General features: G+C 39.9%; 1 protein-coding gene across 3 annotated transcripts in view; it reads left to right on the plus strand.

The window, feature by feature from the left end:
• Positions 1 to 19,373, plus strand: part of fgf12a (fibroblast growth factor 12a) — a 404,326-nt gene that overhangs the window by 321,336 nt on the left and 63,617 nt on the right. The window lies entirely within an intron of this gene.

The raw sequence follows: 19,373 nt of genomic DNA on the forward strand, positions 1-19,373 counted from the left end.
AGTGTTTCTGCAATTCTTGAAACTAAATTTTATCCAAATAAAGATACAAAAGTGCTATGGTATTAAAACACTTTATTATTAGAACTCACACTATATATCTCAAACTATTTACAAATTTTATAATTATATTTCTTAGATGTTGTTGGCAACATGCAACACATTATGACAATCGCGATTTGGCAGATCGGAAAAGGCTATATATCTCACACTATTATATGTCAAACTATTTAGTATATCTATTTAGCTATAACATCTTATCTTCTGCTGGTAGGGTTCCTCTCCTGCTGTCATCTTGTCCAGTCTTCATCTGATTCAACGTTAGATGATCGTCTGTGATATAAAAAAAGAAATAAATAATTTAGACATTTTTTTTTGTAGTTATTTTTTTATACATCTTTTTTATACTACAGTTTTTTACAAGATCACACTCATATAAACAGAAACACGTGCACACAAAGAAGTCTGGCATATATTACTCATCAGTGCATGAGTACACACATGGACACAAATAAAAACCAACAAAGGTGAAAAAATACTATAGTAAATTTATAGTAAATACTATAGTGTTTTTGAACCATACTATAGTAAAGTGCTTGAATTAATTTATTGTGGTAATTCTACAGTTGCTGTGACAATAAAACAACTATAGTAATAATAAAATTACCCAACAACTGTAGGGTATATTATACTACAATATACACTACAGTTTACTGTAGTAAAAACTAAAGTATACTACAGTATTACAGTTTATCAGTTCACTTTAGTCAATACTACAGTATGCTATAGCATTCATTACAAAGTGTTGTAAATAATATAAAAATACAGTATACTACAATTTACTATAGTACGGTTCAAAAACACTACAGTATTTACCATAGTATTTTTTTTTCACCTGGGCATGCATGAATGCAGAGACGTACATACCTGAACGCAGAAACAAATATAGACACAGAGAAACGATCCATATCCACCGGTGTGTGAGCGCATTTATAACTTGACTATGGTAAACATATAGGCTACTGTATGAGCGTACCATGGTAAACATGAGCGCACGTCACGACAGAAGTTAGCAGGAACACATCGTACAGTCATCAAACAGTAAAATATGTTTTATAATATAATAAAACACTTACTTGAGTGTCGTCGTTCATATCCATAACATCTCCGTCCAGTCAATGGATAAAACACCACCCTGTTGTCCAGAGATGCTATGAACTTATCACTGCTGCTGCCGAGTGGATTGTTTCACATGTTCTTCGTGTGAGAAGTGTGTTTTCAGCGTTCAATTCGACATTGTTTTCGCCTAAAACTCTCTACAAACTTGTTTTGCAAACAGTCCCCCTTCAGCTTCGCCATTACGCATGATGCACGTCTGGATATCTAGCTTTGCGCTCGCCTCTCCTCTCCACAAGCAATGGACTTCCCACTAAAGCCGCATATCATTGTTATCAGAAATTCATTGGCTACCATCGGTGCTCGGGCCCTAATAATAATAATAATAATAAACGGAGCAATTCCAATAGGGTCCTCACACCATCGGTGCTCGGGCCCTAATAAATAATAATAATAATAAACGGAGCAATTCCAATAGGGTCCTCACACCATCGGTGCTCGGGCCCTAATAATAATAATAATAATAATAAACGGAGCAATTCCAATAGGGTCCTCACACCATCGGTGCTCGGGCCCTAATAATAATAATAATAATAATAATAATAATTAAAGCTGCAAGCAGCGTTGAGAGGGCCCTCGCACCCGGGCTCACCGCCACCCGTTGGCCTCAGGAAAACAGTGAACAGTGGGCGTCATGCATTTAAGTGAGTGAATACAGGAGAATTATGCCAAAGTCATTTCGAAATGCCACACTTCCTGCGGCTAACAGGTGGCGCTTTTACCATAACTGAATTTTTCCATGTTGATGTCTTCAGCCCAGGACTATTTTCGAACATGTGAAGTTTGAAGCAGATCGGACATTGTATGTCTGAGTTACAACAACTTCCTGTTTCTTTCGTGGTGTTAATCGCATAAATTAGCACTCAGCCAAGTGTTGCATGATTTAACGTGTTTCTAGCATGTCTGGTACTTCGTGGCATGATGAAATGTGACTCTGGTAGTGAATTACAGTATAAAGCATGCCACTTCCTGTTGCCAGCAGGTGGCGCTATGACTAACTGAATATTATCATATAGACATCTTTAGGCTAGGACTCTTATCACACATGTGAAGTTTGGAGCAGATCGGACATAGTATGCCTGAGTTACAAAAGTTTCCTCTTTCATGGCGAAACATCAGACTTTGTCAGGCCGCCACGGACACGCCCTTCAACGAAAACTCAAGATCTTTGATATTTATCATCGCTAAGGTCTTAAGATTAGACTGACAACATATGATGTTGATTTGGTTAAATCTCCATGAGGAGTTAATCACAGTGTAAAACATGTCATTTCCTGTTGCCTGCAGGTGGCGCTATGACTGTAACTGAATATTGTTATGAAGATGTCTTCAGGTCAGGACTCTAATAAAGCATGTGAAGTTTGGGGCAGATCCGACATTGTTTGTCAGAGTTACAACAACTTCCTGTTTCATGGCGAAAACATCAAACTTTGTCAAAGCGCCATGGACACACCCTTCAGTGAAAACTCTAGATCTTCGCAATTTAACGTCACAAAGGCCTTTAGATTAGACTGACCAAAAATGACATTGATCTGATAAAAGCTCTAGGAGGAGTTCGTTAAAGTACAACGTCTGGAAAATGCAAAAAACGGTGAATTAATTCAAAATATCTGACTTCCTGTTTGGTTTCGGATTTCGCTCCAAGAGACTTTTTTGTAGGTACTGGGCTGATAAATGTGTGTACCGAATTTCAAACCCCTAGTGTTATGTAGCGAGCGGGGACGTATGTTAGATGGCGCTATCGAGCCATTTTGCCACGCCCAATTCCGAAACCCATAACAGACGTAAATTTTCACCACTTCTGACGTGTGTGCAAAGTTTCGTGAGTTTTCGAGCATGTTTAGGCCCTCTCAAATGCGATTCACTTTGGAGAATAATAATAAATATAGCTGCGAGCAGCGATGGCGGGCCCAAGCCCGGTGGCACCGCCACCCCGGTGGCTTCAGGGCAACTGTGCACGGCGAGCAATAGGCATTTAAAACGGTAAAACATCAAAGGACTATGTCAAATTCACTCCACATTTACTGCACTACAAGGTGCCGCTATAGAGCCCCTCCTCCCTGCTCATTTTCAAAGGTTTACATGTGCCAAGTTTTAACATTATTCTGATGAATTTTGAAGCAAATCAGGTAAAAATAAGAGGGTGATCTCAATGTATGCTGAAAGCGTCACATTTTCTGCTTCCAGTTGGTGGCGCTATGACTTTGAATCACAATAGTCAAATCCATGTGATCAGCCTTGTACAACGAAGACTAAGCCGAAGTTTCATCAAAATCAATTAATGTATGCAGAAGTTATAACACTTTGTTTCCCTTTTCTTGCCATAAATTCTTTGCCTCGCAACGGCCAAACCATTTGAGGTATCCAAAATCCGTTTGCAATTAAACAACTTCAATGTGTTAGCAATGAGTTAAAAAAAGTTTGCTGTAAATTGGATAAACCCTGTAGAAGTAGTAGTATAAAATTCATAGCCTGTTTTTTCAAAAAATTAACATTCAAACAAAAATAGCCGACTTCCTGTTGGTCGGAGCTAATGAATGTAAATTAGAAAATTGTCCGGCTTGATGAGAATAATATGTGTACCGAGTTTGGTGACTGTAGGAAAAACTAACCCCCCCACTTTTGTCAAAAGGTGGCGCTACTGAGCCCCTCCACCACGCCCATTTCTATGGCTTTGTCCATGTCTACTGGTTGACAATATTGATGTGTGTGTCGAGTTTCATGCAATTTGAAGCATGTTAAGAGCCTCAAAAACACTCAAGAATATTATTACAGTTTGACCTGGTGCCATGGCAACAATATTTCAAATATCAAAAATCCTGTCATAGGTCTACATCTGCTGTGTATTGACATTACACTGATGAAGTTTGAAGCAAATCAGGTAAAAATAAGAGGGTGATCTCAAAGCATTTTAAAAGTGATACACTTCTTGCTGCCATTTGGTGGCGCTATAACTTTGACTCACAATAGTTACATCCATGTGATCAGACTACTACAACCAACACACTCATGAAGTTTCATAAACATCAATCAATGTATGCAGAAGTTATAACACATTTCCTGTTTCCCTTTTCTCGCCATAAATTCGTTGCCTCGCCACGGCCAAACCGTTTGAGATATCCAAAATCCGTTTGCAATTAAACAACTTCAATGTGTTAGCAACAAGTTAAAAAAAGCTTGGTGTAAATTGGATAAACCCTGTAGGAGTAGTAGTATAAAATTCATAGCCTGTTTTTTCAAAAAATTAACATTCAAACAAAAATAGCCGACTTCCTGTTGGTCGGAGCTAATGAATGTAAATTAGAAAATTGTCCGGCTTGATGAGAACAATATGTGTACCGAGTTTGGTGACTGTAGAAAAAACTAACCCCCCCACTTTTGACAAAAGGTGGCGCTACTTAGCCCCTCCACCACGCCCATTTCTATGGCTTTGTCCATGTCTACTGGTTGACAATATTGATGTGTGTGTCGAGTTTCATGCAATTTGAAGCATGTTAAGAGCCTCAAAAACACTCAACAATATTATTACAGTTTGACCTGTTGCCATGGCAACAATATTTCAAATATCAAAAATCCTGTCATAGGTCTACATCTGCTGTGTATTGACATTACACTGATGAAGTTTGAAGCAAATCAGGTAAAAATAAGAGGGTGATCTCAAAGCATTTCAAAAAGTGATACACTTCCTGCTGCCAGTTGGTGGCGCTATAACTTTGACTCACAATAGTCACATCCATGTGATCAGACTCCTATAACGAACACACTCGTGAAGTTTCATAAAGATCAATATATGTATGCAGACGTTATAACACATTTCCTGTTTCCTTTTTCTCGCCATAAATTCGTTGCCTCGCCACGGCCAAACCGTTCGAGATATCAAAAATCCCCTGGCAATTTTTAATCATCAGTGTCTTGACTTCATGCTGACCGAGTTTGGTGGCGATCGGATTAATCGTCTAGGAGGAGTATATCAAATTCCAGAGCATGCGTTTTTCAAACAACCCTTAATAGCTGACTTCCTGTTGGCGTGGCGATTAACTTAGAGCGTGAAAGTTGTTCGGCCCGATGAGGTCTATATGTGTACCGAGTTTCATACTAATACGTGCAAGCATGTTTAATATATGGACCAAATTTTCAGACTTTTTTCAAGGGGGCGCTGTCGAGCCCCCCTGCCACGCCCGGGTACCAGCCTCTCCGGCGTCCTAATGGCCGCGGATTCCAATGTGTGTGCCAATTTTCAAGAGTTTTTGAGCATGTTAAGGCCCCCAAAAAGCCCCGGAAGACGAAAAAAAAAAAAAAAAAAAAATAATAATAATAATAAATATAGCTGCGAGCAGCGATGGCGGGCCCAAGCCCGGTGGCACCGCCACCCCGGTGGCTTCAGGGCAACTGTGCACAGTGGGCAATAGGCACTTAAAACGGTTAAACATCAAAGGACTATGTCAAATTCACTCCACATTTACTGCACTACAAGGTGCCGCTATAGACCCCTTCCTCCCTGCCCATTTTCAAAGGATTACATGTGCCAAGTTTTAACATTATTCTGATGAATTTTGAAGCAAATCAGGTAAAAATAAGAGGGTGATCTCAATGTATGCTGAAAGTGACACATTTTCTGCTTCCAGTTGGTGGCGCTATGACTTTGAATCACAATAGTCAAATCCATGTGATCAGCCTTGTACAACGAAGACTAAGCCAAAGTTTCATCAAAATCAATTAATGTATGCAGAAGTTATAACACTTTGTTTCCCTTTTCTTGCCATAAATTCGTTGCCTCGCCACGGCCAAACCGTTTGAGATATCCAAAATCCGTTTGCAATTAAACAACTTCAATGTGTTAGCAACAAGTTAAAAAAAGCTTGGTGTAAATTGGATAAACCCTGTAGGAGTAGTAGTATAAAATTCATAGCCTGTTTTTTCAAAAAATTAACATTCAAACCAAAATAGCTGACTTCCTGTTGGTCGGAGCTAATGAATGTAAATTAGAAAATTGTCCGGCTTGATGAGAATAATATGTGTACCGAGTTTGGTGACTGTAGGAAAAACTAACCCCCCCACTTTTGTCAAAAGGTGGCGCTACTGAGCCCCTCCACCACGCCCATTTCTATGGCTTTGTCCATGTCTACTGGTTGACAATATTGATGTGTGTGTCGAGTTTCATGCAATTTGAAGCATGTTAAGAGCCTCATTCAAGAATATTATTACAGTTTGACCTGTTGCCATGGCAACAATATTTCAAATATCAAAAATCCTGTCATAGGTCTACATCTGCTGTGTATTGACATTACACTGATGAAGTTTGAAGCAAATCAGGTAAAAATAAGAGGGTGATCTCAAAGCATTTTAAAAGTGATACACTTCTTGCTGCCATTTGGTGGCGCTATAACTTTGACTCACAATAGTTACATCCATGTGATCAGACTACTACAACCAACACACTCCTGAAGTTTCATAAACATCAATCAATGTATGCAGAAGTTATAACACATTTCCTGTTTCCCTTTTCTCGCCATAAATTCGTTGCCTCGCCACGGCCAAACCGTTTGAGATATCCAAAATCCGTTTGCAATTAAACAACTTCAATGTGTTCGCAACAAGTTAAAAAAAGCTTGGTGTAAATTGGATAAACCCTGTAGGAGTAGTAGTATAAAATTCATAGCCTGTTTTTTCAAAAAATTAACATTCAAACCAAAATAGCTGACTTCCTGTTGGTCGGAGCTAATGAATGTAAATTAGAAAATTGTCCGGCTTGATGAGAATAATATGTGTACCGAGTTTGGTGACTGTAGGAAAAACTAACCCCCACTTTTGTCAAAAGGTGGCGCTACTGAGCCCCTCCACCACGCCCATTTCTATGGCTTTGTCCATGTGTACTGGTTGACAATATTGATGTGTGTGTCGAGTTTCATGCAATTTGAAGCATGTTAAGAGCCTCAAAAACACTCAAGAATATTATTACAGTTTGACCTGTTGCCATGGCAACAATATTTCAAATATCAAAAATCCTGTCATAGGTCTACATCTGCTGTGTATTGACATTACACTGATGAAGTTTGAAGCAAATCAGGTAAAAATAAGAGGGTGATCTCAAAACATTTCAAAAAGTGATACACTTCCTGCTGCCAGTTGGTGGCGCTATAACTTTGACTCACAATAGTCACATCCATGTGATCAGACTCCTATAACGAACACACTCGTGAAGTTTCATAAAGATCAATATATGTATTAAGACGTTATAACACATTTCCTGTTTCCTTTTTCTCGCCATAAATTCGTTGCCTCGCCACGGCCAAACCGTTCGAGATATCAAAAATCCCCTGGCAATTTTTAATCATCAGTGTCTTGACTTCATGCTGACCGAGTTTGGTGGCGATCGGATTAATCGTCTAGGAGGAGTATATCAAATTCCAGAGCATGCGTTTTTCAAACAACCCTTAATAGCTGACTTCCTGTTGGCGTGGCGATTAACTTAGAGCGCGAAAGTTGTTCGGCCCGATGAGGTCTATATGTGTACCGAGTTTCATACTAATACGTGCAAGCATGTTTAATATATGGACCAAATTTTCAGACTTTTTTCAAGGGGGCGCTGTCGAGCCCCCCTGCCACGCCCGGGTACCAGCCTCTCCGGCGTCCTAATGGCCGCGGATTCCAATGTGTGTGCCAATTTTCAAGAGTTTTTGAGCATGTTAAGGCCCCCAAAAAGCCCCGGAAGACGAAAAAAAAAAAAAAAAAAATAAAAATAAAAATAAATATAGCTGCGAGCAGCGATGGCGGGCCCAAGCCCGGTGGCACCGCCACCCCGGTGGCTTCAGGGCAACTGCGCACAGCGGGCAATAGGCACTTAAAACGGTTAAACATCAAAGGGCTATGTCAAATTCACTCCACATTTACTGCACTACAAGGTGCCGTTATAGAGCCCCTCCTCCCTGCCCATTTTCAAAGGATTACATGTGCCAAGTTTTAACATTATTCTGATGAATTTTGAAGCAAATCAGGTAAAAATAAGAGGGTGATCTCAATGTATGCTGAAAGTGACACATTTTCTGCTTCCAGTTGGTGGCGCTATGACTTTGAATCACAATAGTCAAATCCATGTGATCAGCCTTGTACAACGAAGACTAAGCCAAAGTTTCATCAAAATCAATTAATGTATGCAGAAGTTATAACACTTTGTTTCCCTTTTCTTGCCATAAATTCGTTGCCTCGCCACGGCCAAACCGTTTGAGATATCCAAAATCAGTTTGCAATTAAACAACTTCAATGTGTTAGCAACAAGTTAAAAAAAGCTTGGTGTAAATTGGATAAACCCTGTAGGAGTAGTAGTATAAAATTCATAGCCTGTTTTTTCAAAAAATTAACATTCAAACCAAAATAGCTGACTTCCTGTTGGTCGGAGCTAATGAATGTAAATTAGAAAATTGTCCGGCTTGATGAGAATAATATGTGTACCGAGTTTGGTGACTGTAGGAAAAACTAACCCCCACTTTTGTCAAAAGGTGGCGCTACTGAGCCCCTCCACCACGCCCATTTCTATGGCTTTGTCCATGTCTACTGGTTGACAATATTGATGTGTGTGTCGAGTTTCATGCAATTTGAAGCATGTTAAGAGCCTCAAAAACACTCAAGAATATTATTACAGTTTGACCTGTTGCCATGGCAACAATATTTCAAATATCAAAAATCCTGTCATAGGTCTACATCTGCTGTGTATTGACATTACACTGATGAAGTTTGAAGCAAATCAGGTAAAAATAAGAGGGTGATCTCAAAGCATTTTAAAAGTGATACACTTCTTGCTGCCATTTGGTGGCGCTATAACTTTGACTCACAATAGTTACATCCATGTGATCAGACTACTACAACCAACACACTCCTGAAGTTTCATAAACATCAATCAATGTATGCAGAAGTTATAACACATTTCCTGTTTCCCTTTTCTCGCCATAAATTCGTTGCCTCGCCACGGCCAAACCGTTTGAGATATCCAAAATCCGTTTGCAATTAAACAACTTCAATGTGTTCGCAACAAGTTAAAAAAAGCTTGGTGTAAATTGGATAAACCCTGTAGGAGTAGTAGTATAAAATTCATAGCCTGTTTTTTCAAAAAATTAACATTCAAACCAAAATAGCTGACTTCCTGTTGGTCGGAGCTAATGAATGTAAATTAGAAAATTGTCCGGCTTGATGAGAATAATATGTGTACCGAGTTTGGTGACTGTAGGAAAAACTAACCCCCCACTTTTGTCAAAAGGTGGCGCTACTGAGCCCCTCCACCACGCCCATTTCTATGGCTTTGTCCATGTGTACTGGTTGACAATATTGATGTGTGTGTCGAGTTTCATGCAATTTGAAGCATGTTAAGAGCCTCAAAAACACTCAAGAATATTATTACAGTTTGACCTGTTGCCATGGCAACAATATTTCAAATATCAAAAATCCTGTCATAGGTCTACATCTGCTGTGTATTGACATTACACTGATGAAGTTTGAAGCAAATCAGGTAAAAATAAGAGGGTGATCTCAAAACATTTCAAAAAGTGATACACTTCCTGCTGCCAGTTGGTGGCGCTATAACTTTGACTCACAATAGTCACATCCATGTGATCAGACTCCTATAACGAACACACTCGTGAAGTTTCATAAAGATCAATATATGTATTAAGACGTTATAACACATTTCCTGTTTCCTTTTTCTCGCCATAAATTCGTTGCCTCGCCACGGCCAAACCGTTCGAGATATCAAAAATCCCCTGGCAATTTTTAATCATCAGTGTCTTGACTTCATGCTGACCGAGTTTGGTGGCGATTGGATTAATCGTCTAGGAGGAGTATATCAAATTCCAGAGCATGCGTTTTTCAAACAACCCTTAATAGCTGACTTCCTGTTGGCGTGGCGATTAACTTAGAGCGCGAAAGTTGTTCGGCCCGATGAGGTCTATATGTGTACCGAGTTTCATACTAATACGTGCAAGCGTGTTTAATATATGGACCAAATTTTCAGACTTTTTTCAAGGGGGCGCTGTCGAGCCCCCCTGCCACGCACGGGTACCAGCCTCTCCGGCGTCCTAATGGCCGCGGATTCCAATGTGTGTGCCAATTTTCAAGAGTTTTTGAGCATGTTAAGGCCCCCAAAAAGCCCCGGAAGACGGAAAAAAAAAAAAAAAAAATAATAATAATAATAATAATAAATATAGCTGCGAGCAGCGATGGCGGGCCCAAGCCCGGTGGCACCGCCACCCCGGTGGCTTCAGGGCAACTGTGCACAGCGGGCAATAGGCACTTAAAACGGTTAAACATCAAAGGACTATGTCAAATTCACTCCACATTTACTGCACTACAAGGTGCCGTTATAGAGCCCCTCCTCCCTGCCCATTTTCAAAGGATTACATGTGCCAAGTTTTAACATTATTCTGATGAATTTTGAAGCAAATCAGGTAAAAATAAGAGGGTGATCTCAATGTATGCTGAAAGTGACACATTTTCTGCTTCCAATTGGTGGCGCTATGACTTTGAATCACAATAGTCAAATCAATGTGATCAGCCTTGTACAACGAAGACTAAGCCAAAGTTTCATCAAAATCAATTAATGTATGCAGAAGTTATAACACTTTGTTTCCCTTTTCTTGCCATAAATTCGTTGCCTCGCCACGGCCAAACCGTTTGAGATATCCAAAATCCGTTTGCAATTAAACAACTTCAATGTGTTAGCAACAAGTTAAAAAAAGCTTGGTGTAAATTGGATAAACCCTGTAGGAGTAGTAGTATAAAATTCATAGCCTGTTTTTTAAAAAAATTAACATTCAAACCAAAATAGCTGACTTCCTGTTGGTCGGAGCTAATGAATGTAAATTAGAAAATTGTCCGGCTTGATGAGAATAATATGTGTACCGAGTTTGGTGACTGTAGGAAAAACTAACCCCCACTTTTGTCAAAAGGTGGCGCTACTGAGCCCCTCCACCACGCCCATTTCTATGGCTTTGTCCATGTCTACTGGTTGACAATATTGATGTGTGTGTCGAGTTTCATGCAATTTGAAGCATGTTAAGAGCCTCAAAAACACTCAAGAATATTATTACAGTTTGACCTGTTGCCATGGCAACAATATTTCAAATATCAAAAATCCTGTCATAGGTCTACATCTGCTGTGTATTGACATTACACTGATGAAGTTTGAAGCAAATCAGGTAAAAATAAGAGGGTGATCTCAAAGCATTTTAAAAGTGATACACTTCTTGCTGCCATTTGGTGGCGCTATAACTTTGACTCACAATAGTTACATCCATGTGATCAGACTACTACAACCAACACACTCCTGAAGTTTCATAAACATCAATCAATGTATGCAGAAGTTATAACACATTTCCTGTTTCCCTTTTCTCGCCATAAATTCGTTGCCTCGCCACGGCCAAACCGTTTGAGATATCCAAAATCCGTTTGCAATTAAACAACTTCAATGTGTTCGCAACAAGTTAAAAAAGCTTGGTGTAAATTGGATAAACCCTGTAGGAGTAGTAGTATAAAATTCATAGCCTGTTTTTTCAAAAAATTAACATTCAAACCAAAATAGCTGACTTCCTGTTGGTCGGAGCTAATGAATGTAAATTAGAAAATTGTCCGGCTTGATGAGAACAATATGTGTACCGAGTTTGGTGACTGTAGGAAAAACTAACCCCCACTTTTGTCAAAAGGTGGCGCTACTGAGCCCCTCCACCACGCCCATTTCTATGGCTTTGTCCATGTCTACTGGTTGACAATATTGATGTGTGTGTCGAGTTTCATGCAATTTGAAGCATGTTAAGAGCCTCAAAAACACTCAAGAATATTATTACAGTTTGACCTGTTGCCATGGCAACAATATTTCAAATATCAAAAATCCTGTCATAGGTCTACATCTGCTGTGTATTGACATTACACTGATGAAGTTTGAAGCAAATCAGGTAAAAATAAGAGGGTGATCTCAAAACATTTCAAAAAGTGATACACTTCCTGCTGCCAGTTGGTGGCGCTATAACTTTGACTCACAATAGTCACATCCATGTGATCAGACTCCTATAACGAACACACTCGTGAAGTTTCATAAAGATCAATATATGTATTAAGACGTTATAACACATTTCCTGTTTCCTTTTTCTCGCCATAAATTCGTTGCCTCGCCACGGCCAAACCGTTCGAGATATCAAAAATCCCCTGGCAATTTTTAATCATCAGTGTCTTGACTTCATGCTGACCGAGTTTGGTGGCGATCGGATTAATCGTCTAGGAGGAGTATATCAAATTCCAGAGCATGCGTTTTTCAAACAACCCTTAATAGCTGACTTCCTGTTGGCGTGGCGATTAACTTAGAGCGCGAAAGTTGTTCGGCCCGATGAGGTCTATATGTGTACCGAGTTTAATACTAATACGTGCAAGCATGTTTAATATATGGACCAAATTTTCAGACTTTTTTCAAGGGGGCGCTGTCGAGCCCCCCTGCCACGCCAGGGTACCAGCCTCTCCGGCGTCCTAATGGCCGCGGATTCCAATGTGTGTGCCAATTTTCAAGAGTTTTTGAGCATGTTAAGGCCCCCAAAAAGCCCCGGAAGACGGAAAAAAAAAAAAAAAAAAAAAAAAAAAAAAAAAAAAAAAACCTTAGAAGAACAAGAGGGCCCTGCGCGAATTTTCGCTTGGGCCCTAGATATAGCTGCGAGCAGCGATGGCGGGCCCAAGCCCGGTGGCACCGCCACCCCGGTGGCTTCAGGGCAACTGTGCACAGCGGGCAATAGGCACTTAAAACGGTTAAACATCAAAGGACTATGTCAAATTCACTCCACATTTACTGCACTACAAGGTGCCGTTATAGAGCCCCTCCTCCCTGCCCATTTTCAAAGGATTACATGTGCCAAGTTTTAACATTATTCTGATGAATTTTGAAGCAAATCAGGTAAAAATAAGAGGGTGATCTCAATGTATGCTGAAAGTGACACATTTTCTGCTTCCAGTTGGTGGCGCTATGACTTTGAATCACAATAGTCAAATCCATGTGATCAGCCTTGTACAACGAAGACTAAGCCAAAGTTTCATCAAAATCAATTAATGTATGCAGAAGTTATAACACTTTGTTTCCCTTTTCTTGCCATAAATTTGTTGCCTCGCCACGGCCAAACCGTTTGAGATATCCAAAATCCGTTTGCAATTAAACAACTTCAATGTGTTAGCAACAAGTTAAAAAAAGCTTGGTGTAAATTGGATAAACCCTGTAGGAGTAGTAGTATAAAATTCATAGCCTGTTTTTTAAAAAAATTAACATTCAAACCAAAATAGCTGACTTCCTGTTGGTCGGAGCTAATGAATGTAAATTAGAAAATTGTCCGGCTTGATGAGAATAATATGTGTACCGAGTTTGGTGACTGTAGGAAAAACTAACCCCCACTTTTGTCAAAAGGTGGCGCTACTGAGCCCCTCCACCACGCCCATTTCTATGGCTTTGTCCATGTCTACTGGTTGACAATATTGATGTGTGTGTCGAGTTTCATGCAATTTGAAGCATGTTAAGAGCCTCAAAAACACTCAAGAATATTATTACAGTTTGACCTGTTGCCATGGCAACAATATTTCAAATATCAAAAATCCTGTCATAGGTCTACATCTGCTGTGTATTGACATTACACTGATGAAGTTTGAAGCAAATCAGGTAAAAATAAGAGGGTGATCTCAAAGCATTTTAAAAGTGATACACTTCTTGCTGCCATTTGGTGGTGCTATAACTTTGACTCACAATAGTTACATCCATGTGATCAGACTACTACAACCAACACACTCCTGAAGTTTCATAAACATCAATCAATGTATGCAGAAGTTATAACACATTTCCTGTTTCCCTTTTCTCGCCATAAATTCGTTGCCTCGCCACGGCCAAATCGTTTGAGATATCCAAAATCCGTTTGCAATTAAACAACTTCAATGTGTTCGCAACAAGTTAAAAAAAGCTTGGTGTAAATTGGATAAACCCTGTAGGAGTAGTAGTATAAAATTCATAGCCTGTTTTTTCAAAAAATTAACATTCAAACTAAAATAGCTGACTTCCTGTTGGTCGGAGCTAATGAATGTAAATTAGAAAATTGTCCGGCTTGATGAGAATAATATGTGTACCGAGTTTGGTGACTGTAGGAAAAACTAACCCCCCCAATTTTGTCAAAAGGTGGCGCTACTGAGCCCCTCCACCACGCCCATTTCTATGGCTTTGTCCATGTCTACTGGTTGACAATATTGATGTGTGTGTCGAGTTTCATGCAATTTGAAGCATGTTAAGAGCCTCAAAAACACTCAAGAATATTATTACAGTTTGACCTGTTGCCATGGCAACAATATTTCAAATATCAAAAATCCTGTCATAGGTCTACATCTGCTGTGTATTGACATTACACTGATGAAGTTTGAAGCAAATCAGGTAAAAATAAGAGGGTGATCTCAAAGCATTTTAAAAGTGATACACTTCTTGCTGCCATTTGGTGGCGCTATAACTTTGACTCACAATAGTTACATCCATGTGATCAGACTACTACAACCAACACACTCCTGAAGTTTCATAAACATCAATCAATGTATGCAGAAGTTATAACACATTTCCTGTTTCCCTTTTCTCGCCATAAATTCGTTGCCTCGCCACGGCCAAATCGTTTGAGATATCCAAAATCCGTTTGCAATTAAACAACTTCAATGTGTTCGCAACAAGTTAAAAAAAGCTTGGTGTAAATTGGATAAACCCTGTAGGAGTAGTATTATAAAATTCATAGCCTGTTTTTTCAAAAAATTAACATTCAAACCAAAATAGCTGACTTCCTGTTGGTCGGAGCTAATGAATGTAAATTAGAAAATTGTCCGGCTTGATGAGAACAATATGTGTACCGAGTTTGGTGACTGTAGGAAAAACTAACCCCCCCACTTTTGTCAAAAGGTGGCGCTACTGAGCCCCTCCACCACGCCCATTTCTATGGCTTTGTCCATGTCTACTGGTTGACAATATTGATGTGTGTGTCGAGTTTCATGCAATTTGAAGCATGTTAAGAGCCTCAAAAACACTCAAGAATATTATTACAGTTTGACCTGTTGCCATGGCAACAATATTTCAAATATCAAAAATCCTGTCATAGGTCTACATCTGCTGTGTATTGACATTACACTGATGAAGTTTGAAGCAAATCAGGTAAAAATAAGAGGGTGATCTCAAAACATTTCAAAAAGTGATACACTTCCTGCTGCCAGTTGGTGGCGCTATAACTTTGACTCACAATAGTCACATCCATGTGATCAGACTCCTATAACGAACACACTCGTGAAGTTTCATAAAGATCAACATATGTATTAAGACGTTATAACACATTTCCTGTTTCCTTTTTCTCGCCATAAATTCGTTGCCTCGCCACGGCCAAACCGTTCGAGATATCAAAAATCCCCTGGCAATTTTTAATCATCAGTGTCTTGACTTCATGCTGACCGAGTTTGGTGGCGATCGGATTAATCGTCTAGGAGGAGTATATCAAATTCCAGAGCATGCGTTTTTCAAACAACCCTTAATAGCTGACTTCCTGTTGGCGTGGCGATTAACTTAGAGCGCGAAAGTTGTTCGGCCCGATGAGGTCTATATGTGTACCGAGTTTCATACTAATACGTGCAAGCATGTTTAATATATGGACCAAATTTTCAGACTTTTTTCAAGGGGGCGCTGTCGAGCCCCCCTGCCACGCCCGGGTACCAGCCTCTCCGGCGTCCTAATGGCCGCGGATTCCAATGTGTGTGCCAATTTTCAAGAGTTTTTGAGCATGTTAAGGCCCCCAAAAAGCCCCGGAAGACGAAAAAAAAAAAAAAAATAAATAAAAATAAAAATAAAAATATAGCTGCGAGCAGCGATGGCGGGCCCAAGCCCGGTGGCACCGCCACCCCGGTGGCTTCAGGGCAACTGTGCACAGCGGGCAATAGGCACTTAAAACGATTAAACATCAAAGGACTATGTCAAATTCACTCCACATTTACTGCACTACAAGGTGCCGCTATAGAGCCCCTCCTCCCTGCCCATTTTCAAAGGATTACATGTGCCAAGTTTTAACATTATTCTGATGAATTTTGAAGCAAATCAGGTAAAAATAAGAGGGTGATCTCAATGTATGCTGAAAGTGACACATTTTCTGCTTCCAGTTGGTGGCGCTATGACTTTGAATCACAATAGTCAAATCCATGTGATCAGCCTTGTACAACGAAGACTAAGCCAAAGTTTCATCAAAATCAATTAATGTATGCAGAAGTTATAACACTTTGTTTCCCTTTTCTTGCCATAAATTCGTTGCCTCGCCACGGCCAAACCGTTTGAGATATCCAAAATCCGTTTGCAATTAAACAACTTCAATGTGTTAGCAACAAGTTAAAAAAAGCTTGGTGTAAATTGGATAAACCCTGTAGGAGTAGTAGTATAAAATTCATAGCCTGTTTTTTCAAAAAATTAACATTCAAACCAAAATAGCTGACTTCCTGTTGGTCGGAGCTAATGAATGTAAATTAGAAAATTGTCCGGCTTGATGAGAATAATATGTGTACCGAGTTTGGTGACTGTAGGAAAAACTAACCCCCACTTTTGTCAAAAGGTGGCGCTACTGAGCCCCTCCACCACGCCCATTTCTATGGCTTTGTCCATGTCTACTGGTTGACAATATTGATGTGTGTGTCGAGTTTCATGCAATTTGAAGCATGTTAAGAGCCTCAAAAACACTCAAGAATATTATTACAGTTTGACCTGTTGCCATGGCAACAATATTTCAAATATCAAAAATCCTGTCATAGGTCTACATCTGCTGTGTATTGACATTACACTGATGAAGTTTGAAGCAAATCAGGTAAAAATAAGAGGGTGATCTCAAAGCATTTTAAAAGTGATACACTTCTTGCTGCCATTTGGTGGCGCTATAACTTTGACTCACAATAGTTACATCCATGTGATCAGACTACTACAACCAACACACTCCTGAAGTTTCATAAACATCAATCAATGTATGCAGAAGTTATAACACATTTCCTGTTTCCCTTTTCTCGCCATAAATTCGTTGCCTCGCCACGACCAAACCGTTTGAGATATCCAAAATCCGTTTGCAATTAAACAACTTCAATGTGTTCGCAACAAGTTAAAAAAGCTTGGTGTAAATTGGATAAACCCTGTAGGAGTAGTAGTATAAAATTCATAGCCTGTTTTTTCAAAAAATTAACATTCAAACCAAAATAGCTGACTTCCTGTTGGTCGGAGCTAATGAATGTAAATTAGAAAATTGTCCGGCTTGATGAGAATAATATGTGTACCGAGTTTGGTGACTGTAGGAAAAACTAACCCCCACTTTTGTCAAAAGGTGGCGCTACTGAGCCCCTCCACCACGCCCATTTCTATGGCTTTGTCCATGTCTACTGGTTGACAATATTGATGTGTGTGTCGAGTTTCATGCAATTTGAAGCATGTTAAGAGCCTCAAAAACACTCAAGAATATTATTACAGTTTGACCTGTTGCCATGGCAACAATATTTCAAATATCAAAAATCCTGTCATAGGTCTACATCTGCTGTGTATTGACATTACACTGATGAAGTTTGAAGCAAATCAGGTAAAAATAAGAGGGTGATCTCAAAACATTTCAAAAAGTGATACACTTCCTGCTGCCAGTTGGTGGCGCTATAACTTTGACTCACAATAGTCACATCCATGTGATCAGACTCCTATAACGAACACACTCGTGAAGTTTCATAAAGATCAATATATGTATTAAGACGTTATAACACATTTCCTGTTTCCTTTTTCTCGCCATAAATTCGTTGCCTCGCCACGGCCAAACCGTTCGAGATATCAAAAATCCCCTGGCAATTTTTAATCATCAGTGTCTTGACTTCATGCTGACCGAGTTTGGTGGCGATCGGATTAATCGTCTAGGAGGAGTATATCAAATTCCAGAGCATGCGTTTTTCAAACAACCCTTAATAGCTGACTTCCTGTTGGCGTGGCGATTAACTTAGAGCGCGAAAGTTGTTCGGCCCGATGAGGTCTATATGTGTACCGAGTTTCATACTAATACGTGCAAGCATGTTTAATATATGGACCAAATTTTCAGACTTTTTTCAAGGGGGCGCTGTCGAGCCCCCCTGCCACGCCCGGGTACCAGCCTCTCCGGCGTCCTAATGGCCGCGGATTCCAATGTGTGTGCCAATTTTCAAGAGTTTTTGAGCATGTTAAGGCCCCCAAAAAGCCCCGGAAGACGGAAAAAAAATAAAAAAAAAAAATAATAAAAAAATAATAATAATCCTTAGAAGAACAAGAGGGCCCTGCGCGAATTTTCGCTTGGGCCCTAATAATAATCCTTAGAAGAACAAGAGGGCCCTGCGCGAATTTTCGCTTGGGCCCTAATAATAATAATAATAATAATAAACGGAGCAATTCCAATAGGGTCCTCACACCATCGGTGCTCGGGCCCTAATAATATCCTTAGAAGAACAAGAGGGCCCAAGCGAATTTTTGCATTCATCTCACTTCGATATATATATATATATATATAAATTATCAGCGCCATTGCACCTACTTTTTTTTTAGGTGACATTTTGGGCACTGACTGTGAGATATGATGGTCTTACAGTGTTTTTTTTTTTTTTTTTTTAATTATAGTGCAATGGGGCACATTCAAATCCTGATCAGTCGTCATGCTGTCATTTTGATCTGTAGCTTCTCACTCTTCCAGGGAAGATCTAATCTGTTAGACGAGCAGGCCATTACCTCCAACAGTTCACTGTATGTGGGTGGCAGGCTGAGAGAGCTCCATTACCATGTCTTCACCCTCTACAGCCATATCCTGCTATCTGCTGGATCAGATGATTCAAGCGACAGAACATAAACATCCAGCAGATCGCTCACATCAGCGGCAGGGGAATGAGAAAGAGACATACCTCGTTCAAAATCCGACAGCTCGACCAGCAAGCCCCAGGATCTCAGTCTCTGCTGTACCTCAGCTACAGCATTTCCTGATCCATGGGGCACAGATCTGAGATTTTTCATGAAAAAACTCTTCCAGTGTGTGTGATGTGTGCTCAAAAGGTTTTTCACCAAGACAAAAAATGCACAGGTCGTGTGTGTCCTCTGGCTTGTCGTGTGTCGGGGCTGTCGCAGGCCAATGTCATTGTTACGTTTGATACACATACTTCAG

This window comes from Chanodichthys erythropterus, chromosome 16 (genome assembly GCF_024489055.1).
Source record: "Chanodichthys erythropterus isolate Z2021 chromosome 16, ASM2448905v1, whole genome shotgun sequence".
Taxonomy (NCBI): Eukaryota; Metazoa; Chordata; class Actinopteri; order Cypriniformes; family Xenocyprididae; genus Chanodichthys; species Chanodichthys erythropterus.